Source organism: Orycteropus afer, unplaced genomic scaffold (genome assembly GCF_000298275.1).
Source record: "Orycteropus afer afer isolate SDZICR_OR568_19922 unplaced genomic scaffold, OryAfe1.0 scaffold00003, whole genome shotgun sequence".
Classification (NCBI taxonomy): Eukaryota; Metazoa; Chordata; class Mammalia; order Tubulidentata; family Orycteropodidae; genus Orycteropus; species Orycteropus afer.
In genome coordinates this window covers 266,603-292,105 of record NW_006921590.1, presented here as the reverse complement: position 1 = coordinate 292,105, position 25,503 = coordinate 266,603, and positions in this window count along the sequence as shown.

The following is a 25,503-nucleotide window of genomic DNA, read 5'->3' as shown; positions in this document are numbered from 1 at the left end:
GATGGGCTCGAGTATAGCACGGATTGTGGGGCTGGCGCGGGATCGGGCAGTGTTTCATTCTGCTGTGCATGGGGTCGCTATGAGTCGGAAACAACTCGATGGCACTTAACAACAACAACAACATTCTATCATATGGATGTATCACAATTTGTTTATTTTTTCACAGTGATACAATATTAATTTAGTTCTCATTTACTTAGAGAGCATGGTACATTAACATATGTACCAGGCATATGGCTTTACCTACTCATATGATTATTCTGGGGCTTGGAGGCTGCTTTTCACTTGGCTGTGGCTCTATATTAAGGCTGGGATTTGAGGTAAGCATGCCAAGGGCTAGGAGGCTGCTTTTCACTTGGCTGTGGCTCTAAATTAAGGCAGGGGCTTGAGGTAGACAGGTAAGGGGCTTGGAGGATGCTTTTTGCTTGGGTGTCGCTCTGTATTAAGACCAGGGCCTGAGGTAGGCAGGTTCAATGGGGTTAGAAACAATTAAGGGAGATGAACTTGTCTGTCAGTTTGTCCTCCTCCTGTCGCTTATGTTTTGCTACGAGGCTGGAGGCTATGCTACTGTATTGCAGAATGCCAACAGAGTTACCCATGGTGGAGAGATTTCATTGGAGTTTCTGGGCTTAGACAGACTCAGAAGAAGGAAGAGACCATCCACTTCTCAAAGTGGCCAGTGAAAACCATATGAATAGCAGTGAAACACTGTGTGATATATTACTGGACAACTTTATTAACAGCCCTGAAACATTGTTCAACATAGCGCCGGAAGATGAGCCCATCAGGTCGGGAGGTACTCAAAATTTGACCGGGGAAGAGCTGATTCCTCAGAGTAGAGATGACCTTAACAATATGGATAGAGCAAAGGTTTTGGGACCTCCACTGACTGATGTGGCATGATCCAAAATGAGCAGAAGCAGATGCAAACATCCATTAATAATTGGAACATGGAATGTATGAAGTATGAATCTAGGAAAATTGGAAGTTGTCAAAAAAGAAATGGAATGCATAAAGATCAATATCCTAGGCATTAGTGAGCTGAAATGGACTGGTTTTGGCAATTTTGAATCATACAACCATATCATGTACTATACTGGGAATGACAAAGAGGAATGGTATTGCATTCATTGTCACAAAGACTTTTTCAACAGCTGTCCTGAAGTACAATGCTATCAGTGATAGGATAATAGCCATACGCCTACAAGGAAGACCAGTTAATACTACTATTATCCAAATTTATGCACCAACCATCACAGCCAAAGATGAGGATATATAAGATTTCTACCAACTTCTGCAGTCTGAAATTGATCAAACATGTGATCAAGATGTGTTGATTATCACTATGACTGGAATGCAAAAGTTGGAAACAAAGAAGAGTCACTAGTAGTTGGAAAATGTGACCCTGGAGATAGAAATAACACTGGAGATCACATGATAGAATTTTGCAAGACCAACGACTTATTCATTGCAAATACCTTTTTTCAATAACATGAGTGATGATTATATTTGTGGATTTCACCAGACGGAATACACCAAAATAAGATTGACTACATCTGTGGTAAGAGATGGTGGAGAAGTTCAATATCTTTGGTCAAAACAAGACCAGGTCCCAATTGTGAACAGTCCATCAACTGCTCATATGCATGTTCAAGTTGAAGTTGACAACAATTAAAACAAGTCCACGAGAACCAAAATATGACCTTGATAATATCCCTCCTGAATTTAGAGACCATTTAAAGAATAGATTTGATGCATTAAACACCAATGACCAAAAGCTGAAGGAATTGTGGGATGATATAAAGAACATCAACCATGAAGAAAGCAAGAGGTCATTAAAAAGACAAGAAAGGAAGAAAAAAACAAAATGGATATCATAGGAGACCTTGAAACTTGCCCTTGAGTGGAGAGTAGCTAAAGCAAATGGAAGAAATGACAAAATAAAAGAGCTGAATAGAAGATTTCAAAGAGCAGCTTGAGCAGACAAAGCCAATTACTAGAATGAAATGTGAAAAGACATAGTTAGAGAACCAAAAAGGAAGAACACACTAGGCATTACTCAAGAAATGAAAGAACTGAGGAAAAAATTTAAGCCTCAAGTAGCAATATTGAAAGATTCTATGGACAAAATATTGAATGATGCAGGAAGCATCAAAAGAAGTTGGAAGGAATACAGAGTCACTGTACCAAAAATAATTGGTCTGTTTGTTCATGTCAGGAGGTGGCATATGATCAAGAATGAATGGTACTGAAGGAAGATGTTGAAGCTGCACTGAAGGAATTGGTGAAGAAAAAGGCTCTAGGAATTGATGAAATACCTGTTGAGATGTTTCAATAAATGGATGCCCCTCTGGAGGCACTCATATTTATGCCAAGAGATTTGGAAGACAGCTCCTGGCCAACTGACTGGAAGAGATCCATTCTAAAGAAAGGTGATCCCACAGACTGTGGAAATTATCAAATAACATCATTAATATCACATGCAAGTAAAATCTTACTAAAGATAAATCAAAAATGGTTGCAGCAGTATATTAACAGAGAACTCCAGAAATGCAAGCTGGATTCTGACGAGGATGTGTAATGAGGGATATCATTGCTGATGTCAGATGGATCTTAGCTGAAAGCAAGGAATGCCAAAAAGATGTTTACTTATTTTATTGACTATGCCAAAGCATTTGATTGTGTGATTCATGACAAATTGTAGACAACATTGAGAAGAATATGAATTCCAAAACATTTGATTGTACTTTTGAGAAATCTGTACATAGATGAGGAGGCTGTCATTTGAACAGAACAAGCAGATACCTCATGGTTCAAAATCAAGAAAGGAGTACATCAAGGTGGTATCCTTTAACCATACTTATTCAACTTGTATGCTAAGCAAATTATCCTAGAAGCTGGATTATATGAAGAAGAATGTGGCATCAGGATTGGAGGAAGACTCATTAACAACCTGTGATACGCAGATGACACAACTTTGCTCGCTGAAAGTCAGGATGCCTTGCAGAACTTAACTGATGAAGATTAAAGACTATAGTTTGCAGTATGGATTAGTCCTCAATATAAAGAAAACAAAAATCCTCACAACTGGTCCAATGAACAGCTTCACAGTGGATGGAGAAAAGACTGAAGTTGTTAAGGATTTTGTATTACTTGGTTCTACAATCAAGACCAGTGGAAGCAGCAGTCAAGACATCAGATGACATATTGCATTGGGAAAATCTGCTGCAAAGGACCTCTTTCAAGTGATTAGGACAAGGATATGTCCTTGAACACTAAGGTGCACCTGACCCAAACCATGGTATTTTCAATCACCTCTTCTGCATGTGAGAGAGCTGGACAATAAATAAGGAAGACTGAAGAAGAGTTGATGTTTTTGAGTTGTCTTGTTGGAGAAGAATGCTAAGAGTACCATGGTGTGTTAAAAAGACTATGAAATCTGTCCTGGAGGAAGTACAACCTGAATGCTCCTTGGAAGGAAGAATACCCAGACTTCATCTCATCTACTTTGGTCATATTGTAAGAAGGAACCATTCCCTGGAGAAGGATATCATGCTTGGTAAAGTGGAGGGTTAATGAAGAAAGGAAAGGCCCTCAACGAGATGTGTAGACACAGTGGCTATATGACAACAATTGGCTCAGGTACAGCAAAAATCATGAGGCTGGCACAGGACCAGGCGGTATTTCATTCTGCTGTGCATAGGGTCGCTATGAGTCAGAGAAGACTCTACAGCACCTAACAACAACAATGATGATTCCCAGCTCTTGCCCAAAATATTATTGTTGTCAAGTTGATTCTGACTCAAAGTGACCCTTTGGGACAGAGTAGAAATACTCAATAAGTTTTCTAAGACTGTGATCTTTACAGAAGTGGACTGCCACATTTTTCTCCTGCAAAGCATAGCAGCTCATGGGTTTGAATCCCAGGCCTTTCAGTTAGCAGCCAACTGTTTTAACCACTGTGTTACCAGAGCTCCCGAATACTTTACCTCTCTCCTTTTTTCATTTATTTCTGGATGTCTTTATAAGGTGTCTCTCATAGGCTCCCATACCCACTTCTGTGTAACATCTTTCACAACTCTATCAAAGTTTAATAGTGTTCTAAAGGGCAGGTGTCATATCCTGCCACCACTAGAGCTCTACAGGTGTCCAAGTTGGTTGAGATGCCATTGTTAATGAGAAAATATTATATTCCAGTTGGGGGATTCTAAAGCTAAGCTGCTTATGGAGCTTTAATGAACAGCTATTTCAGTTGTTCTTCCCCCTCCTTACAATGTCGGTATTAAATCTGAGGTAATACATTTAGATTTATAGGAAATGCAAATTTATTTTTGTTATTTTTAATACAGTTTTTAACTTTTTATTGTGATTTGAGTGAAAGTTTACAGAGCAGATTAGTTTTCATGAAACAGTTCATATTCATTTTGATTTGTAACATTAATTGCAATCTCCACAATGTAACAATACTCTTCCCACTTGGTCCTTGTGTTTATTGTTTCCATTTGTCCTTTTCTATTCCTTCCTGCCTTCTGAGCTTTACTCCTGGACAAATGCTGCCCTTTTTTCATTTATGATTGGTTATTCTAAGGAATACACACCTCGATGGTATGTACTCACCTTTTAGGCCTGTCTATTGTTTGGCAATGGTGGTTCCAGGCTTGAAGTGTGTCTAAGGGCCACAGTTTTGTGAGTTCTAGGTAACGTTAGTGTTATGGGTAAGGAAACCCTGTGGGGCATTTCTACTCTGTTCTATAGAATTACTATGAGTTGAAATAGAACACAACAATAACAAATAAGCAACAAGTTTATTCCAACTTACTACAGTTGGAAAGAACATTACCTTGACAGCGTTTTAGAAGCAACTGAAAAGGGAAAGTCAGAAGTGGGATATTCATAACAATTTGTGGTTTATTCTCAAGCTGTCTAAAGTAGGTTTTCACAGGTAGATAACTGACTGAAATTGGGCAAAATTAATTGTTTAGAATTAGCTGTCAGTGAGGCCAATATCTTGAAGTGTGTGTTGATAGACACAGTTTGTTTGATAAGCAAGCTGTTTGTCCAATTGAGAAGAATGTTGTCTCTGTAGTGGTTGCTTGAAGCAAATAGTGAAGTTATATATTGGTGTACAGTCTTATCTTCCCTGGGCAAAGATTTCTTGGAACAATTCAGTAAGTCATGTTGACACAGGTGATCAAAAGTCTTAGGCACATCATATTGACATAGAAGGTCTCAAATCTCGCTTGCTTAGATCCAAGCGTGGACTCACACTAAATAACAGTTCTTCTTTGAAACTTATACACTCTAAACACCTCAGGAATTTATGGAACTATCTCTGTGAAATGAGGCCTCAGCGCCTGATGTGCAGTGATCATATCTTAAAGTGAGCCTTCAAAACTGAGCAGGATATAGTAAGGTAAAAGAGCAATGGTGACATTAGTGAAGAATAATGAGTAGGAAAAATTACTTGATAAAATGGTGTATATTTAAGAGTATAAGGTTGTTAGTTTTGGTGAGTAGATTAAAACAAGATAGTGATGGTCTTTACATGTCTGATAACTGAGGAGCTCTGGTAGCGTAGCACCCAACGCATTTGACTGCTAACCAGAAGGCTGGTGGTTCAAACGCACCAGCCACTCCTTGGAAGGAAGGTTGGGCAATCTACTTCCATAGTGATACTACCTCAGAAACCCAAGGAGGGGTTGCCATGAGTTGGGTCTGACTCGATGGCACATAACAACAACAACAACATATCTTCCAAACCAAACCAAACTCACTGCTGCCGAGTCAATTTGACTCATAGCGACCCCTCCTTGGGTTTCTGAAGCAGTATCTCTACAAATAGAAATTGCCCAATCTTCCTCCTGAGGAGTGGTTGCTGCATATTTATCATTAAAACTTCTCAAGAACACCTAAGTTTGTTGAATCCCATTACTTGTATGATTTCAAACATACTTCAGATCACAAGGAGAGAGTGACATGTTGTGGGGAGGGGTTCTAGTAGTACAATTAAGAAAAGCAGTAAATAAATTGCTTCCCAGAGTATCTTTCACATAGTAGAAATTCAATAAATAGTAGTTGATATTATTATTATTATTATTACTAGACTATGTTGGCATACTGCCTAAGGCATTTGACTGCTAACCGGAAGGCTGGCGGTTCAAACCCACCAGGCACTCCTCAGGAGGAAGACTGGGCAATTTACGCCATAGTGATACCACCTCGGAAACCCAAGGAGGGGTTGCTGTGAGTCAGATCCGACTTGATGGCGGTGAGTTCAGACTATGTTAGAGGTTAAGAAGAAGTTTTGGTGACATTGTAATCAGGAACATAGGAATGGTTAAATCCTATAGATACAAAGAACCATAGTGAAATGAGAATCACATTTTAATCATGGTTGCATAGGCATTTTATAGAGCAATATAGGACTCTGGTTAAAGGCACATGTGGAGCACGAAACTTAGCCAGTCTTTGAAAAGAGAAAAATAGGTAGACATTGAGAAGAATTATTTACCAACTTAGAAATACAGTATCAGAAGAAAGAATGAAAGTTTACAAAACCCATAAAGAGAACTCTGACTGAACATTGACGTTTTTCCACCTTACAAGAAAGAAATCAGGTAAAAGTGAGCATGGAATCTAAGTGCCTGTTTGTTTTTTGTTTCTTTGTTTTAAGAGCACATTAACTCTAAACCCACCAGTTGCTGTTGAATTCACTGATTTATGTCAACTGTGCTCCACAGGTTTTTCAAAGACTAATTTTTTGGAAGTAGATCAAAAGGTCTTTTATCTGAAATACCTCCGGGTGGACTTGAACTCACAAATTTTCCATTAGCTACTGAATATGTTAACTGCTTGAACCACTCAGGGACTCCTACAGTGACTTTAATCACTGGAAATTGTGGTCCAATCAATGTCCTGAAACTAACCAGCTAGATTAAATACTTTCATGCTTTTGAGACAGCTACAAAAATGATAGGCAGAGATACAAAAAGGGGAAGGAGTATTCTGATATTTCCTGAGCACTACACTCTACTACTTTTGTCTTTTGTACAAATTTATTTGTGGAGAGGATGTGGATGTATGGTGATATTGATGATGTTTTCTAACAGATTTAGGAATTCCTAATTCTACCCTGTATATTGAAGGAGCTGGTGGCACAGTGGCTAACAGCTCATCTGATAACCAAAAGATTGGCAGTTTACACCCACCTAGTTGCTCTGTGGGAGAAAAGACCTTGTGATCTGCTCCCATAACAATTACAGCCTAGAAAACCCTATGGGACAGTTCTACCCTGTCATATAGGATCACTATAAGTTGGAATTGACTGCACAGCACACAACAAGCCTGTGTGTTAACTCTCCTCTCCATGGGATTCCCGTGGTGTTTTCCATTAAGAATAATACAAGTAAGAACCAAGCCTACTTTATTAATAGCTATGTAAGAATCTGATTCTCAAGAGTGGAGAAATCTACCTTAAACACTGGGTTCGCACATACAGCTTAGGATGAAGGTTTCCTATTGTTTTTCTAAATCTGTATCTTGGGATTCTGTACCATCTGGATTTGTATACAGAAGAAGAAAATTAGTTTGTAGAGAGAACAATAGGACAGTATCTACACTGTCTGTCTGAAATTTCCCCACACAGCCATATGTATAAGATGAGCACTTAGTTTTCAAGACCTATTAAGATAAGTTTTCTCCACTAGAAATCATGGTCCCTTAACCTTCCAAGCTCTGGAAGTAATTATACTAGCAATTCTTCTTCCACTGCAAGGAACTAGGAAAGAAGTGAGCAGTGGAGACAAAGAAGGTATAGAAACTGCTTTTTTTTTTTTTTTTTCCATTAAGATTTAAAGCATTTGCTCAAAAAGGCGGAAACCCAAAAACCTACATCAAGTCAATTTTGACTCATAGCAGTCCTTATAATGTTTCTAAGGCTGTAAATCTTCACAGAAGCAGACAGCTTCATCTTTCTCCTATGGAACAGCTTGTTGATTTGAACCACCAACCTTTTGGTTAGCAGCTGGATGCCTTACTACAGAGCCACCAGAACTTCAGAAAGGCAGACAGAGAACTATCAGAGAGAAGGGTATCAAGATGCATGCTTTTGGCATCACTACACACACACACACACACACACACACTCACTCACCATTCTTCCTTGTAGTCTCTTTACTTGACAAGCCATAGGCTACTGCTGTTAAAGCAGTTGGCCAACTAGTTAAAGCCTTGGTGAGATACTGCTAGTGATAGAGTTTAACCCCTCTATGTGAGCAGACTATATTTCTCATTTTCAATGTGTAAAACCAAACCAAAACCAAACCCACTGCAGTCAAGTCAATTCTAACTCATGGTGATCCCATGTGTTACAGAGTAGAACTGAGCTTCATAGAGTTTTCTTTTACAGAAATAGATGGCTAGGCCTTCCATGATGCCACTGCGTAGGTTCAAACTGACAAACTTTCAGTTAGTAGTATAGCACAATCTGTTTGTGCCACCCAGGGGCCTGTGCTTAACACAGGGCCTCATGAATATTTATTACAGTAAATAATCTGCTTTTGCTGCTCGTTTTTTTTTTTTTAAGAACTCTTGAATTGTGGATCAGAAGTACTTTCTCCCATTTACAGACACTTACCATCTACCTGGGTCATTCTCTCATATAACGGAAAGTAGAGCAAACTTTCCAATATAATGCCCTTTCTCCCTCACCAACTTTTTCTTAGGTGCCACCAGAGCTAAAAATCTCACTTCCCCAGCCTCCCTTGCAGTTAGGGTGGCTATGTGATTCAGTTTTGCCCAATGAGAAGTAAGCAGAAATTTGTTGTCATTTTTCTGAAAAGTTTTTGCTCTGTTGAAAGAAAAGGACAGACATGGTTGATGCTACCTGTCCTTTTTCTTCCTGCCCCAAATGCAGACATTTGTCTAATGCTTGGGAAACAATCTTGTGCCCAAATCTTGATGGTAAGACTAAGAGAGTGGCAGTTAACACTGACACCACTGAACTAATATCATGATTGCCTACCTCTGAACTCATTGCCATGTGAGGAAAAACCCTTATTAGCCTCAGCTAACAGGTGTTTTGTATTACATACAGTCACTAACATTCTTTACAGAATTTATCTGGGAAGGAAATGGAAAAATCATGAAATGAAATCACCCAAATGGAAATTCACATCTGAGTCAAAAAATAATCAATTTTTTTTTTTTTTTTTTTTGCAATATAAACATTTACAATCTGCATGTGCATGATACATCCCATAGGTACATAAGATGGGGAAAATGAGAAGTAAGGCTGCTCCTGTTTCTTACTTGTGAGTTGTGACATAATGTAGAAAATTTATTCTCCATAGAGAAGAAAAAGCCAGGACTCAAATTTCAAGTGTCTGACTATCCTGTGTGCCCATTGCCCCAAGTCTTGAACTGGACTTGTAGCTCAAGTTTCACAGCCCCAGGTGTCTGATTTTGAAAAGCTGCTTGTATGACAAAAATGGGGCTATGTATTGTATTTCTTCTATATATTTAAATTTTTGTACATTTCTTTATTAAGAGGAAAACAGATTAACCAAAAAAAGAAATATATTAGTGGGATAAAAGATCCTTTAAAAGTTAAGCCTAAGACTGTTGGATTTAACATAATAAAATGTCATATTCTTCTAGATCATTAAGCTTCCAGGCTGTAGCTATATATTTGAGTCCACTCAGACTATCAAAGAACACTAACTTGGAGTCATACAAACCTGAAATTGAATTCTGGTTTCTTACAGCAAGTATAAACCCAGTTGCCAGGTTCCAACTCATGGTGACCCCACATGTGTCAGAGTGGAACTGTGACCCATAGGGTATTCAGTGGCTGATTTTCTGGAAGCAGATCAGTAGGCTTTTCTTATGATGCTCCTCTGAGTGGATGCGAACCTCCAACTTTTTGGTTAGCAGTGAGCATGTTAACTATTTGCATCACCCAGGGACTCCTGTATCTAGTGCAGGCATACCTGGTTTTATTGTACTTCACACATACTTGCATTTTTTTACAAATTGAAATTTTGTCGCAGCCCTGTGTCTAGCAAGTCTGTTGGTGCCATTTTTCCAACAGTATGTACTCTCTTTCTGTGTTTTCAAACTTCTTATAATGCACTTAATAAACTATGGGAGCTCTGGTAGCATAGTGGCTAAAGCACTTGACTGTTAACCAGAAGGTTGGTGGTTCAAACCCATCAGCCACTCCTCGGAAGGAAGGTTGGGCAATCCTACTTCAGTATAGTGTAAATATAACTTTTATATGTGCTTGGAAACAAACAAAAAATCCTATGACTTTCTCTTTTGCTATATTTTTTATTAATTAATTGATTGTATGGTCTGCAACCAAGCTTGCGGTATCTCTAAGGTATGCCTATATATTAAAACTGAAAAAAAAAAAAAAAAAAAGAAACCCATTGCCGTAGAGTTGATTCTGATTCATAGTAACATATGGACAGAGTTGAACTGACCCATTGAGTTGCCAAGACTGTAATCTTTATAGAAGCAGAGTGCCTCATCTTTATCCCACAGAGCAGCTGGTGGGCTCAAACTGCTGAACTTTTGGCTAGCAGCTAATTGCTTAAACCATTGTGCCACCAGGGCTCCTCATCAAGTATATACTAGTCAATTAAGATTGAAAGGGCTCTGCTGGCACAGTGGTTAAAGCATTTGCCTGCTAACTGAAACATCAGCAGTTTGAACCCACCAGCAGCTTCACAGGAGAGAGATGAGGCAGTCTACTCCAATAAAGATACAGCTTTGGAAACCCTATGAGGGCAGTTCTCCGCTGCTCTATAGGGTCTCTGTGAGTCAGAATCAACTCCATGGCAGTGGGTTTGGTTTGGTTTGCTTTTATTAAGATTGTGACTTTGGACAACTAACTTAACCTATCGGCATTTCAGTGTTTCTCAGCTGGAAATAGGATAACTAATACCCATCATTAAGGTTTGTGGTAAAAAGTGGAGGAATATACCTGATATGTAGAATTAACTTTATCATTATTAGCTAGCACTTGGCAGGCAGATAGTCTCTTTTTCTGCATTACATTTTGCAGGGACTTCCCAAAGGGTCAATTTCCTGGGATGAGACAGGAGAGTGATTGCGATAAATGGAACCACTGCTCCAGATCTTCAGCCCATGCTCCTCAATGTTCCTGGGCAGCTGCTAAAGCTATTTTTGGCCAAAGGCAATTTAGAAAACAGATGGACTTAATCTGAGTGAAGATGGTCCTTGTTATCCTCTCTCCAGGGTTCAAGGGGTTGGCAAGGCTGAAAGTCAGAGGTAAAGAGGAGGGCAGAACGAGTCCCTTTTGGAAGTCCAGGCTGCAGATCTGTTGGATCAAGCAAGAGCCCAGCAGTTCCCTAAAGAGTTCCCAGAGAGGAAAAGCAGATGCTTCCTCACCCTCCTACTTCCCTGCTCCTTCCCCCGTTCCACCTTAGCTTAAAGGCTTAAACAGCTGCACTCTTCTACAGTTTATTGATCTTGAAAGAAGGATTTCTAGCAAGTTCTTTATTTGGAACAATTTGTCCAGAAGGTATAGAGTATTTAATAAAAGAGTGTCTGCTAGATCGTTTCACTGAATTATAAACCAAGCTGATTTTCTTATACTGACAACCCTAGTGGGAAATTCCAAAGCTTGTAACCTATACCAGTGAATCTGCAATGTAAAAATTACAAGATCTATTTTTTTTTTAAATTCAAAGAATGAGGAAATTGGGTTCCAGGATTTAACTGGGATCTCAACTCAATGAGCTAATATTCTCTGGAAACCATGTGGGCTTGGGCCAGATCTCTGTCATAACTTGGGATCTGCTATTAAATATTTGTGTCTCTTTGAGGTCACTCAGAAATTCCTGGGTCTTGGCTACCCCATTTGTCATATGAGCTTCCTGGGATTCAATTATCACCAAGGACAATTCCAGATTGAATACTATGATTCTTTGATTAAAAATGGCAGTATTGCAAATTTGGTTGATTTACAATAATACCTACAGTTGTAATACCTTTCCCGATTTCCATGACACTTACAGATTCGTACTGTACAATCTTGAGCTGGCATTATGCTTTTTAATGTCCACACATTGCCCCTTTCGCTATATACAGGCAACTTATTCAAGACCCAAATTTCTGGTAGTTCTCAGGGGGTGCGGGAAATTATCTCCTCTAACAGAGTCGGATTCATTTGCGAGTGGCTATGCATATCATTGACCCTTGGGATTTATGCTTCTTGGAGGCTTATTAGGCTATTTCACTGGACCCTTTTATTTTAGGCGGAGGAAATGCAAAAGGACAGATATTCTTTTACCATGAAAAAGCTGAGAAGTCATAGCAACTGTAGAGTTAAATTGCCATAGGCCTGCAGCACCACCTGTTGGCTTTTGTGGTAATAATCACCACCGAGTGCTTAGCTTTCAGAGGAGAAACAAAGCAATCTCAAAATATATATATAATAAATAATAACAACAACAACAACTAAATCAACCCAAAGGGGCAGAGTATGTGAAGGTCAAATTTAACTTAAACTGATGTACAGTTGAAAAGAAAAATGTGTCCCTAGAAATTAGATGTGGCAATTTAATTTTGTATGGCCACAAGTTAGTTAAAGAGCTCTGGTGGTGTGTTAGTTAAGGCATTTGACTGCTAACCAGAAGGTCAGTGATTCGAACATACCAGCTGCTCCACAGAAGCTTCCTTAAAGATTTATAGCCTTGGAAACCCAGTGGGGGCTTGCTATGAGTTGGAACCCACCCGATGGCATTGCATTTGGTTTGAATGAGTCACTTCCCAATTTTCATTTTCTTTGTTTTTAATGAAGCACTCGAGAAAAATGAAAAGGTAGAATAATAGAATCTCTGAACAAGATATGCCTTTAAATAACAGCACAGCCTCCTCACTGCAGAGATGAGAAAAGCAAGACATTAGGATGTTGTGTATCCCAGAGCTATACCAAGCTTAGTAGCAGTGAGGGAACAGAAACTAGAACTCATTTCTTCAGATGTTTAGTTCAGGATTCTTTCTGGATACCTTTCATTAAGTAGATGCTTTTAAAGAGATCTTTATCTTCTCCATTTTTCATAGCATGTTATTAACAATTAGAGGCAGCACTCAAGGTATTACTTATTTAAACTCTCCCCAATCAGGATGTGGCAATTTAACTAACAACCTCTATTTCTAGCTGTCTATTACAAATTCTTCAGAAACTTTATGAATCTGAATTTGTTTGTGGAATCTAACAACTTTTTCTTCTCCTTCCACATTTTTTTTCAGCAATTCATTTGTGTTTTTTTTTTCCCCCCTTCTCTCCTCAAGTTTACTGTACTGTGTAAGGAAATGCCAACATGAGCTTTGGTCTCATTGAGATACATGATTTGTAGGGTGTGGTTACCTGAAAAAGTTAACCAAAAACCAAAATCAACCTCTTCTCCTATCCTGATCAAATGTTAAGGTCTGTCTAATATGAATGAAAACTTAGAAGTCTTTGTAGCACAGAAAGGTCTGACACTGGGGAAAAAAAAAAAATTAAATAAATAAATGTCAACCTAGGGATTAAAGTAAGACCAGGGAGTCTACTAGGGCTTACGCACACCATCTCAGATATGAATCAGGAAATATCCAGGAACAATAATGTTTAGAACTTGGTACATTTTCCAAATTTAAAAATATAATCTGTATTTGTGACTTTGATTGTGGATCCAAGTAAAATGACATCCAAACAACATATTGCATTGGGCAAATCTGCTGCTAAAGACCTCTTTAAAGTGTTAAAGAGCAAAGATGTCACTTTGATTATTAAGATGTGCCTGACCCAAATCATATTTTCCATCACCTAATATGCATGTGAAACTGAATAGTGAATAAGAAGGACTGAAGAAGAATTGAAGCATTTGAATTGTGGTGTTGGCAAAGAATATTAAATATTCCATGGACTGCCAGAAGAACAAACAAATCTGAGTGAAGTATAGCTGGAATGCTCCTTAGAAGTGATGACAGGGAGATTTCGTCTCTCATACTTTGGTCATGTTTTCAGCAGAGGCCAGTCCCTGGATAAGAATAGTATACCTGGTAAAGTGATGGTCAGTGAAAAAATGGAAGACCCTCAACAAAATAGACTGATACAGTGGCTGGGACCATGGTCTCAAGCATAGCCCCGATTATGGGGATGAGACAGGACTGGGCAATGTTTTGTTGTGTGTATATAGGGTTGCTATGACTCGACGGCACATAACAGCAGCAACAACAACAACAATGTGAGTCAGAGCCAAGTCAATAGCACCTAACAACATTTGTTATTTTTAAGAAATTGCTAATGTACTGTTAGTAGCAGAGTATTCTTTAAAAAGAAATAATACTTGCATTCATGTCCTGGGAGCAGCAAGGAGAGAACTTAGAAGAGTAGGTGTTGCTTCCTAATCAGTTTTGAACATAGAGGATGAAGAGTAGTGGAAGATTCAGGGAGGAAAGGAAGCAGGTTGCATCAAATTGGATCAGTTGAATGCTGATGCAGTGCCTGTAAAGTATCGATGATTAGATGTTGGCAACTTGTATGGATGCTCAGCCTAATTCCCTTTCATCGAGGATTGTCCATAAGTCTTCCCTCTCCTTTAATCTCTACCTGCTGTACCACTTCCAAAATACCTCTGAATCAGTCCTTCCTTCCCCATTCCCACTTTCATTCTTCAGGACAAGCCATATATTGCATCAAAACTGCTTCCTAAATAATGTCCTTCCCTCAAATTCATTTTTCTACACTGCCAGGAGCATTTCTTTTTCTAAAATGCAAATTAGACCATATATTTTCTCTGGTTAAAACTATTGAACAGGGGATAAAATCCAAGTTTCTCAGCATGGCATGTAAGACTTCCTAATTTGGTCCAAATTTCCTGTCCAGTCCAAATTCTTGTCTTTTGTTGTTGTTGTTATGTGCCGTCGAGTCGGCCCCGACTCATAGTGACCCCTCCTTGGGTTTCCGAGGCAGTATCACTACGGAAGTAGGATTGCCCAACCTTCCTTCCCAGGAGTGGCTGGTGGGTTTGGACTGCCAGCCTTCTGGTTAGCAGTCAAGTGCTTGTCTAGACCCCTACAATCTCCCTAAAATTCAGACTCTTTTTTCCCATATACTTTTATGACTTTGATGTCTCTTCCATAGTTACTGTCAGTCCTCCAGCCTGACGTGTCCTTCACTGTCATCACTGGGCACATTCCTATTATCCTTCAAAGTCCATTTCCATCATCACTGCCTCTAAGGAGCCATTTTTAAAGTTCCCAGGCAAGGAACTTCTCTCTGCTATGAGTTTCTGGTCTGCTTTCTTATTACTTAACTTTATTGTAGCATAAATCTCATTGTATTGTGTCTCAACCACCATATCATCCTTCCCTACATAGACCATAGGCTTCCTCAGAGTGAAGATCACATCTGAGAGATCTTAAGTGTACAAATTTTTACCATGTGCTTTTCCACAAATGTTCACTGATGACTAAGCATGAATCTATGACTGTATTAAATACTAGAGATGCAATGGTAAGCCATGAAAGATGTTCATGGTACTCTCACTGAAGAGCTAGCTAGCTCTTCTGCATCCTAAGTATAGTAATTGCTGGGAAGTAGAGAAGAATCCTGTGTGTCTTCTACCAGCTGAACTCCATTGCAGTGTGGTGATTCTTTGGTACACCAGAATCAGTGGAGAAACATTGAAAGCAATATATGCAATTGTAGCTCTTAACTAATGTCCCAACCACTAGATATAACATCTGGGTCATCATCTTGATTAGTGTGTGTATTGTTTTAAACAAACAGTTTAATGTATTATTTTCTCCGCTGCCTATATACTATAGGCCAGTATTTGATAAACACTGAATTCCCATTAAATGTTTATGGGATGAATAAATACATGGTTAAGAGTTTGGCTGCTGTCCAGAGCAAAGAAGAATAAAGAAATCCAAAGACACTATTAGTCCAAGGGACTGGTACACCATGCGATCCTCAGCCTATATGACTATGAGACTAGAAGAGCTAGATGGTGTATGGCCACCACTGTCAAGCACTAAGAGGGGGATGTATGTAAGAGATCCTGCATAGAGTGGGAGAACAGTATAGAACAAAACTCAAAATCACTGGGGAAAAAAAAAAAAGAGAGAGACCAGTTTTGCTAGTCTGATAGAGCCTGGTGGAACCCCTGAGACTATGGCCCCTAGCCCCCCTTCAAGGTCTGGATTTGAACCCATTCCTATGGCTTCCAGCCAAACAGAAGACAGGCATATGAACTAAGTATTTATTCCTTGGAGTATACTCCTTGGAGAGATCAATCATGGGAGAATAGAAGGGCTGTGTATGCACAGGAAGACAGGTCGGGGGGCAGCAATGCATGGGAGGGAAGGACACAAGGAAAGGTGGCTATGGGAAGGAAGTGGGAGGGGAGCTGTTGCATTGTGTGAGATTACAGTCAATGTCACGAGATGAAGTGTATGTGAACTACTGTGTGGAAGTTGAATTTGCTCTGTAAATTTCACCCAAATCACAATTAAAATTTAAAAAAACAAAAAAAAATTGGCTGCTAACCAGAAGTTTCATTCTTCAAACCTGCCTGTCCCTCCATGAAAGAAAGATGGGGCAGTCTGCTTCTGTAAAGATTTACAGCCTACAGGGGCAATTCTACACTGTTCTATAGGGTCACTATAAGTCAGAATCAACTCAACAGCCACAAGTTTTTTAAAAATTTTTTTTAATAAACAGGCAGGTCTAAGTTAAATACTTTTTGATACTCTGGTGACTGGGAAAGTGGAATGGCAAATTTCAAAGTACAAGTTAGTTAATATAAAAGTCAAGCCACTAGAATATAAACTTACTAAAGGAAGTGACAAAGTTTTAAGTGTCTTTAACTCCCCAGTACCTAATATGGTGCTTCTTTATTACTGAGCTGAATTGAAGTGAAAAGGAAACATTTTCAGTGTTTTGTAAAGCTAGTATTAAAAGGGGTAAAATTGCTTCTCAGATCCTTAAGTCTTCAAGTTAGCTAATATCTAAGGAAGCAGCACAGTCTAGAGTCTAGGTGAGAATATAATATTTATTATAGTAGATATTAACACAATATAGAACTGAAATCATGGCTTTGTTGTTGACATTGTTGTTTGGTGCCATTGAATTGGTTCTAGCTCACAGTGACCTCATGCACAATAGAACAAAAACACCACTGCATCCCATATCATTCTCAAAAGCACTGCTCTGCTACTGTGTCAACTCATCTTGGTGAGACTCTTCCTCCTTTTCTCTGATCCTCTGCTTTACCAAGCATGATACCCTTCTCCAGGGACTCGTCCCTTCTGGTAACATGAGCAAAGTACATGAGACAAAATCTGTCCATTCTTGCTTCTAAGGACCTTTCCAGCTGTACCTCTTCCAAGACATACCTGAGAAAATAAAAATACTTAAAACCAATAAACAAGAGAACTGCTTCACTTTTTTTGTACCAAAACTTTACTAGGTTTGAAAGAATTGTGCCAAAAATTAACATCTGTGTATTACACAATCTTTTACGTTTAACATATTCATGGATAGCATGTACACTTTTTCAAAAGTGAGAAAAATAGTAAAAGTAAAAAAGTCAACCCATTGTGTCTTAGAGACTGTTTAGCATCTTAATATGTCATAGCAATATTATTTTCCTATTATTATTATTATTAAAGCTTTAAATGAGACTTTAAATTTTGGTCATGATAGAGTAATAAAGATTGGATTTATTACTCCACCATTTCAAACTAAAAATGTGGACAAAAATACGGAAAAATATATCTCTGGAAGTTTGACATCAGGCAATAAAGGACAGTTTTCTCTCAGAGGCAAGAGACAAAAGGCTTTCCAGGATGTAGCTTAGGGAAGGGGAACCCAGATGGAGCCCAGCAGTCTTTCTGAGTTGAGAAGTTGGAACTAGAAGTACTTAAAGGCCAAGATGGCTAGAGTTTGCAGGGCACGGTACAAAACTAAAGAGTCTCTGCTGCACAGAGACCTGAAAAGCATCTCTCTTGAGTCTTTGGCTGAATATTGATCAGTACCTTTGTGTGAGGAAATTGCTGAGACTGGTAAAATAACCACCTAAAAAAATGAGAGAAAACAATCCTGAGAACCCATCCATGGCTGGGAATTCTGCTGTTCCCACCAACCTGATGGTAAAACCAAGTAATTCATGGTATTGTGTAGAAGAGTTTTGCTTCAGTAGTGTGGAAAAGTAAATCATAGACAAAATACTACTCTTATCTGATGAAGCTTAAAATCGTAAATAGATCAAACTATTTTTAAATAACTTCACTCCAGAACAAAACTCCAGAAAAGTTAGAGAAACTAAAAAATATACAACACCCAAAAAAGTAAACACAGTGTCTAACATCCAATCAAAATTTACCATGTATGTAAAGAAACAGTATAATAATAAAACTTTGATTGATTTTTCTCCTAATTAATTAGACTTCAAAAGATAGAGATGATAATTAATTGTCAAGAACATTAAAACTATAACTCATATATTCAAGAAGCTAAAGAAAGATTGAGCATGCTAAATAGAGATATAAAAAAATATATATCCAAATCAAACTGGTAAACATAAAAACTATATTAGGGCAGACTAAAACTTGGAGAAGAAAATATTAGTGAACTTGAAGTCATAGCAATAGACAATATCAACAATGAAGCCCAAAGAGAAAAAATGGGAGGAGGGGCAGAGAAGAGAGTATCAGTAAGTTTTGGGACAATGCCAGCAGTCTTATATTCATGTCATTGGACTCTATAAGGGGAAAGAGGAAGAAAAAAAAAATTTGAAGATAAAGAGGCTGAATTTTTTTTAAATTTTATGAGAATTATAAATATGTGGATCCAAGAAATTTAATAAACACAAAGGGCAAGAAACATGAAGAAAACAGCAGCAAAGTATATACTGAATGAATTGCTTCGAACTGGTGCAAAAGAAAAAGCCTTAAAAATATACAATGAACAATAAAAAAAAAACTTATTACATACAGAGGAGCAAAGGTAAGGATGACTGCAGATTTCTCATTGAAGACAATGAAAAATAGAAGACAATTTTTTTTTCTGTAACAGATATTGAAAGAAAAAAATTTCAACTTAGAATTCTTTACCAAGCAAAAATAAGTTTCAAAAAGATGAAATAAGGACTTTTCCAGATATATCAAAGCTGAAAATTCTAAGAAGATTGGAACTATATAAATACTAAACAAAGTTCTCATGCACAAGGAAAATGATACCAGATGAAAATCTAGATATAATCAAAAGAATAAAGAACATCATAGTGATTATATGGGTAAATATAACCATTATCTTGTTATTTAAATCTACACAAAAGATAATCAGCAGTTTAAAGAAAAAATAATAGTAGTATATTATGATGTTTAAAATATTTATAAAGCTAAAATATATAACAATAACACAAAAGCCAGAAGAGGAACAATGAGTATACACTATTGTACATTGCTAACATTATAAAAGAAGTGGCATGATGTTACTTGAAATACAGGTCATCTGTTGTTGTTGTTATGTGCTGTGGAGTCAACCAGACTCATAGCAACCCATCCTTGGGTTTCCAAAGCAGTATCACTACGGAAGTAGATTGCCCCATTCTCCTTCCGAGGAGTGGCTGGTGGGTTTGAACCGCCAGCCTTCTGAATAGCAGTCAAGTGCCTTAGGCATCTAGTACTAGTGAATTTCTATTCATTGGTACTAGATGATCTATGGGAGCTCTTGTGGCTTAGTGCCTAAGGCATTTGACTGCTAACCAGAAGACTGGCGGAAGGAAGATGGGGCAATCTACTTTGTAGTGATAGCACCTCGGAAATCCAAAGAGAGGTCGCTATGAATTGGATCTGACTCTATGCCAGTGAGTTAGATGATCTGTGTATTTCCATTCTTTTACTTTAAAAATGCCATTATATTTACTTATGCAATCATATTTAGGGTAGAGTTCTTGTGGTAGGCTATAATTGTGTCTTGCTTTTTACTCAATCTGAAAATCTCTTCCTTTAATTAGGACTTTTATATCATTTATATTTTATATGAATTTATATATATATATGGATTAAAATATACCAACTTAAAATTGGTTTTCTTTTGTCCTACAATTTTTTTCCTTATTTTTTGCCTTCTTTTGGATTATTTTTTATGATTCTATTTTTATCATTTACTTATTAAATGATAAAGTTATTTTAGTGATTGCTTTAGAGTTTATAGTGTCCATCTCTAACTTACTATGAGAGTATATTTTCAAGTAACATTATACCACTTCTTAAAATTGTTGTTGAACAACTTTGGAGAAAAGATTACCAGGTCTTAGTAAATTTAATAATTATGCACATGTCCAAGAGAATCCACGCCCAAGAATGTTGACAGTACTATTATTTGTAATAGTCCAATCAGGAAACAAACTAAATGCTTATTAATAGTAAAACACAACAATTGTGGTCTTTTTAAAACAATGAACTATAGTATTGTACTTCAGCTATGAACAACAACAAGAATGGATAGAACTTACGAATATAATATTGAGCAAAAGAAGCAATGTACAAAAGAATAATTACAGTATAAAATAATCATCTGAGATAAAAAATAGACAAAATTAAACTGTGTTGTTTTGGAATACATCTTAGGTGGCAAAATATCATGAAGAGCAAGAAAACAATTCCTTGAAGGAATCCCTGGGTGGTGCAAAAGATCAAGTGTTCAACAGCTAACAAGGCTGGCAGTTCTAGTCTACCCAGAAGTACCTTAGAAAGGCCTAGCAATCTGTTTTCAAAATGTCACAACCTTGAAAACCCTATGGAATGCAGTTCTCTTCTGTAACACATTTGGTCTTCATTAGTCAGAATCTACTCAACAGCAATTGCTTTGGTTTTTTATTTTTAATTACTGTAAAATGTAAGATGGTATTTCTTCCTAAGAGGAACGGAGAAGGTTTGGTTTGTGAGTACTGTGATGCAGGTAACATGGTGGTAATATATCAACATGCACTTTAGAAATGTTTATTAAACTCTTCATTTGTATTTTGTTTGACTTAAAATATAGTTTTATTTTACACAAAAAAAGCTGAAAAGTTTATACTGCACATAGTAATCTATGTTTTAATTTTTCAAATTTATAATTTTATATTAGCAATTAATGTTGTTAATTAATGTATTTCCCATGCAATTAAATAGAAAAATCTATTTTACTATCTTACTTTCTATGGCTGTCTTAACAAAATACCACAAACTCTGTGACTTTAAAGGACAGAAATTTATTTTCTCACAGTTCTGGAGGCTAAGTGTCCAAGTCATGGTCTCAACTATGTCAGTTCCTTCTGGATGCCTCTTTCCTAGTCCTGGTGGTTGTCTGCAATCCTTGTTCCTGTGCTGTTACAGACACATCTGCCTCCTTTGCCATGCAGTGTGTCTCTCTATCTGTTTCTCTGTGTCTCACCATAATTTTATGCAAATAATGTATGTGTTTTACTTTTTTTTTCCCAACTGCACCCTCCCTCATAAATTATTTTCTTAGCTGCATTATGATAATTATATATATATATATATATATATATATATATATATATATATGATGGTAGCTTAGTGCCTAAGGCACTTGAGTGCTAACCAGAAGGCTGGCGGTTCAAATCCACCAGCCACTCCTCGGAAGGAAGGTTGGGCAATCTACTTCCATAGTGATACTGCCTTGGAAGCCCAAGGAGGGGTCGCTATGAGTTTGGTCTTACTTGACTGCACATAACAACAACAACATAAAAAAATTAGCATAGCATGTTTATTAAAATACCTCATGGGGGGAGAAGGGCTGAGCTGGCAAAAAGTATGTAGAACATGCATGTTATTTGCATAAAAATAGTGTTGTTGTTGTTGTTGTTATGTGCCGTCCAGTTGGACCCAACTCATAGTGACCCCTCCTGGGGTTTCTGAGGTGGTATCGCTATGGAAGTAGATTGCCCCTTCTTCCTTCCGAGGAGTGGCTGGTGGGTTTGAACCGCCAGCCTCTGGTTAGCAGTTAAGTGCCTCAGGCATTATGCTGACAGAGCTCCATAAAAAAATACAGTACTCCTTTTTATAAGACCCTACTCAGAAGGTTTTGAAACTATCCCACTCCTGTACAATCTCATTAACACAACACATGGAAACTATTTCCAAACAGAATCATATTAACAAGTATAGTCTTAAGATTTCAAGACATATTTGGGGGGAATATGATTCAATCCATGTTGTTGTTGTTATGTGCTGTTGAGTTGGACCTGACTTATAGCAATCCCTCCTTGGGTTTCCGAGGCAGTATCACTATGGAAGTAGATTGCCCCATCTTCCTTCCGAGGAGCGGCTGGTAGGTTTGAACCGCCAGCCTTCTGGTTAGCAGTCAAGTGCCTTAGGTACTACTCTACCAGAGCTCCTAATTCAATCCTGATTCAGTCCATAGCAGCTTTGAAATATGGATTGTGCTACAATTTATTTATCCAATTTCTCAGTTTTGGACCTCTTAACTTTTCTTCATCTTTTTCTATTTTTCTTAGAAAATATACAGTAATAAATGTCCATGTGTGGAAATTTTCATTTCACCTGACTCTTGAGATAAAATTTTAGATGTGGAATAGTCGAGTCAAATAGTTCACAGTTTATAACCTATGAATATAAATGTTTCTGCCATGTTTTCCTCCAGAAATAGTCTATCAAGTGACACTTCTATCAGTCCTTTATGAGAATGCTCATCTTCATTCACACTTCCAAGCACTGGCTATTAAATGTCTTTGCTAATTTGGTAAGTAACTGATTTAAGTTTCATGAAGGCAGAAACCTTTATATATTCCACCAGAATGACACCTGGCTCATACTAGGTTTTCAATAAATATTTATTGAATAAAAGATATGTAATTTATTTTAACTTGCATGCATCACTGAAAGATTATTTAAATCTATTGCTGTAAATTGATTTCTTAGCCTTTTTTTTTCTTTTCTGTATATTATGGCAAATGACTGCCTTTATTACTTATTACTCAGATAATATTGCCTCTCTTTCTAATTTAATGTTGGTGTGTCTTGTCTTGATCAACACTTTTCTCTATTGTCCACTGAAAGAGAAAAATATACACAATTTTCTCAGGTGAAAATAGTCACTTGCAACTTGGATTCTCAGCTGATGACTTAGATTCTGTGTAACAGCCTTAAACATCCCACTAGCTATACTCACTATGAATACACCTGTGTAATCAGCTCATATTACAAATAAGTATTTGTAGCCAGAATATGTGTGCACATACACATACATACTTGCATCCTTATCAAAGATACCAGAACCATCTGATTATGACAAAGATTTATAAAGTTGTTTTATACACATATATGTGTGTGTATACACACACACAGAGATATACATATACATATACAAACACATACATGTATCCAGTGGCATAGTGCCTAAGAGATTTGACTCCTAACCAGAAGGCTTCTCAGAAGGAAGATTGGGCAATCTACTACCATACAGATACAGCCTTGAGAACCCAAAGGAGGGCTCACTATGAGTCGAATCGACTTGATGACAGTGAGTTTGGTATTTTGGATGTGTGTGTGTGTGTGTGTATTTATATTTGTAACTATATTTAACTTTTTCTCTTTGGTTTACAAATATGTTGGCATTTGTCTATGTGAATAGATAAGTGAAAAAATAATTGATATTTTATATAAAATAAAAATCACCTCTATTATCTCTTCCCAAACATGAATATTTGGGCAGGTATCTATTTTCTTTTTTAAATGTTGCAAGATTTATTATATAAAAAAATAAGGTGATGCATTGTTTTAGACTGGGTTCTCTAGAGAAACAAAATCAGTAAAGATTATATATATATATATAGAGAGAGAGAGAGAGAGAGAGATTTATCATAGGAAAATGGCTCACACACTTAAAAAGCTGGCAAGTCCTAAGTTCCTGGATCAAATATCAAGCTGGAGGCTTTTCCCTACTTGCAGCCTCAGGGGCTGAGGAACTCAGAGCTGGCAGGCCATATACCAGCTGTTGACTCCAACAAATGACGAATCCAAAATCTCCAGGCTGAATGGTGGATTGTTCACTCATGGACAGTTGTAGGCAGCACAATAGAATCCCGATCCACAGAAGAATGTCTCCTCTCCCAGGATGTCCACAGATATACTGGAAGCAGGCCACACCCCTAGGGAAACTCCCTTTCAACAGATTGGCCGCTCAAAACAAAGTCATCTGATCCCATCATGGGAACAACCACACCACAACAGCTCAAACCACACAGAATTGTCGTCCAGCCAAGTTGACACACAGCTGCAACTATCACATATATGAAATAGAAAAATACCCAGATAATCTTTGGCAAATGAGATAAAATCTCTCACCTCACTGGTCCCTGGTCCATTAAAAAAAAAAAAAAAAAAAAAAGAGAGAGTGATCAAGCAAAATGGTCAAATCACAGACATGGAACTGTCCCATCTCCAGGAAAAGCTCAGGATGCAGCATTTTCAAAGGCCATTCAAAGAGGCCAAACATCCTCACAGAGGTCTCCAGCTGACCTGGGCTGGCCAAAACTAAGACTCTGCATTCCAAAGTTCCTAAATCCCTCTGCCATGATGCACCCAGAAGCAAGAACAATGCATGGTACAAACCCAAGATCATTCAGCTACAATGACAGAATGAATGATATGTCAATATTTGAACTACCTTCCTAATAATACAGGAATCCAGTTTTAAGGAGAATAGGTATGTGCTTCTTTTTTTATTTTTATTTACTTTTTTATCTCTATTGTGATTTGTTTGGGTGAAAGTTTATAGGGCAAATTCATTTTTCATTCAGTAACTCATACACATTTTGTTTCATGGCATTGACTGCAATTCTTCATGATGTAACAGCTCTCTTTCCACTTCCTCCCTATAGTTATCTCTTCCTTGTGTCCTTCTTTCCTATGCATTTCTGCCCACCACCACCCTATCCCCCAACCTGGAGCTATCTCCCTGTGCAAACACTGGGCAGGTTTCTATTTTCGTTTGCTTGGAGGTCTGAGAAAACCAAGTAAATTTAGCATTCATTTTCAATGTTGAGTTTGTAAATTTTCAACTTGGTCACTAGCTGGATAAAAATTAATCAGTTGGCATTGCCTAATGAATGGGAGAGTAGTCTTAATTTAATGAATTAGAAAGTAGAAATGCAATAGTGTAATCTTGTTCAGAGGTTTGTTTCGGATACATGCTAATATTTATTTTCCTATCTCATGCCTAAGAACACAAATTCTATGTGCAAATACTCTGTTTTCCCATCACTAAATTATTGTTGTATACAGAAGTGTCTTCTATCACTCCAGTTCCATCCATTTAAATGATTTTTTTTTTTTTAGTATCACTTTTTTTTATTATTATTATTAGGATTTGGGTGAAGATTTACAGAGTAAATTCACTTTTCATACAGCAGTTCACATATACTTTGTCTCATGTCATTGACAAAA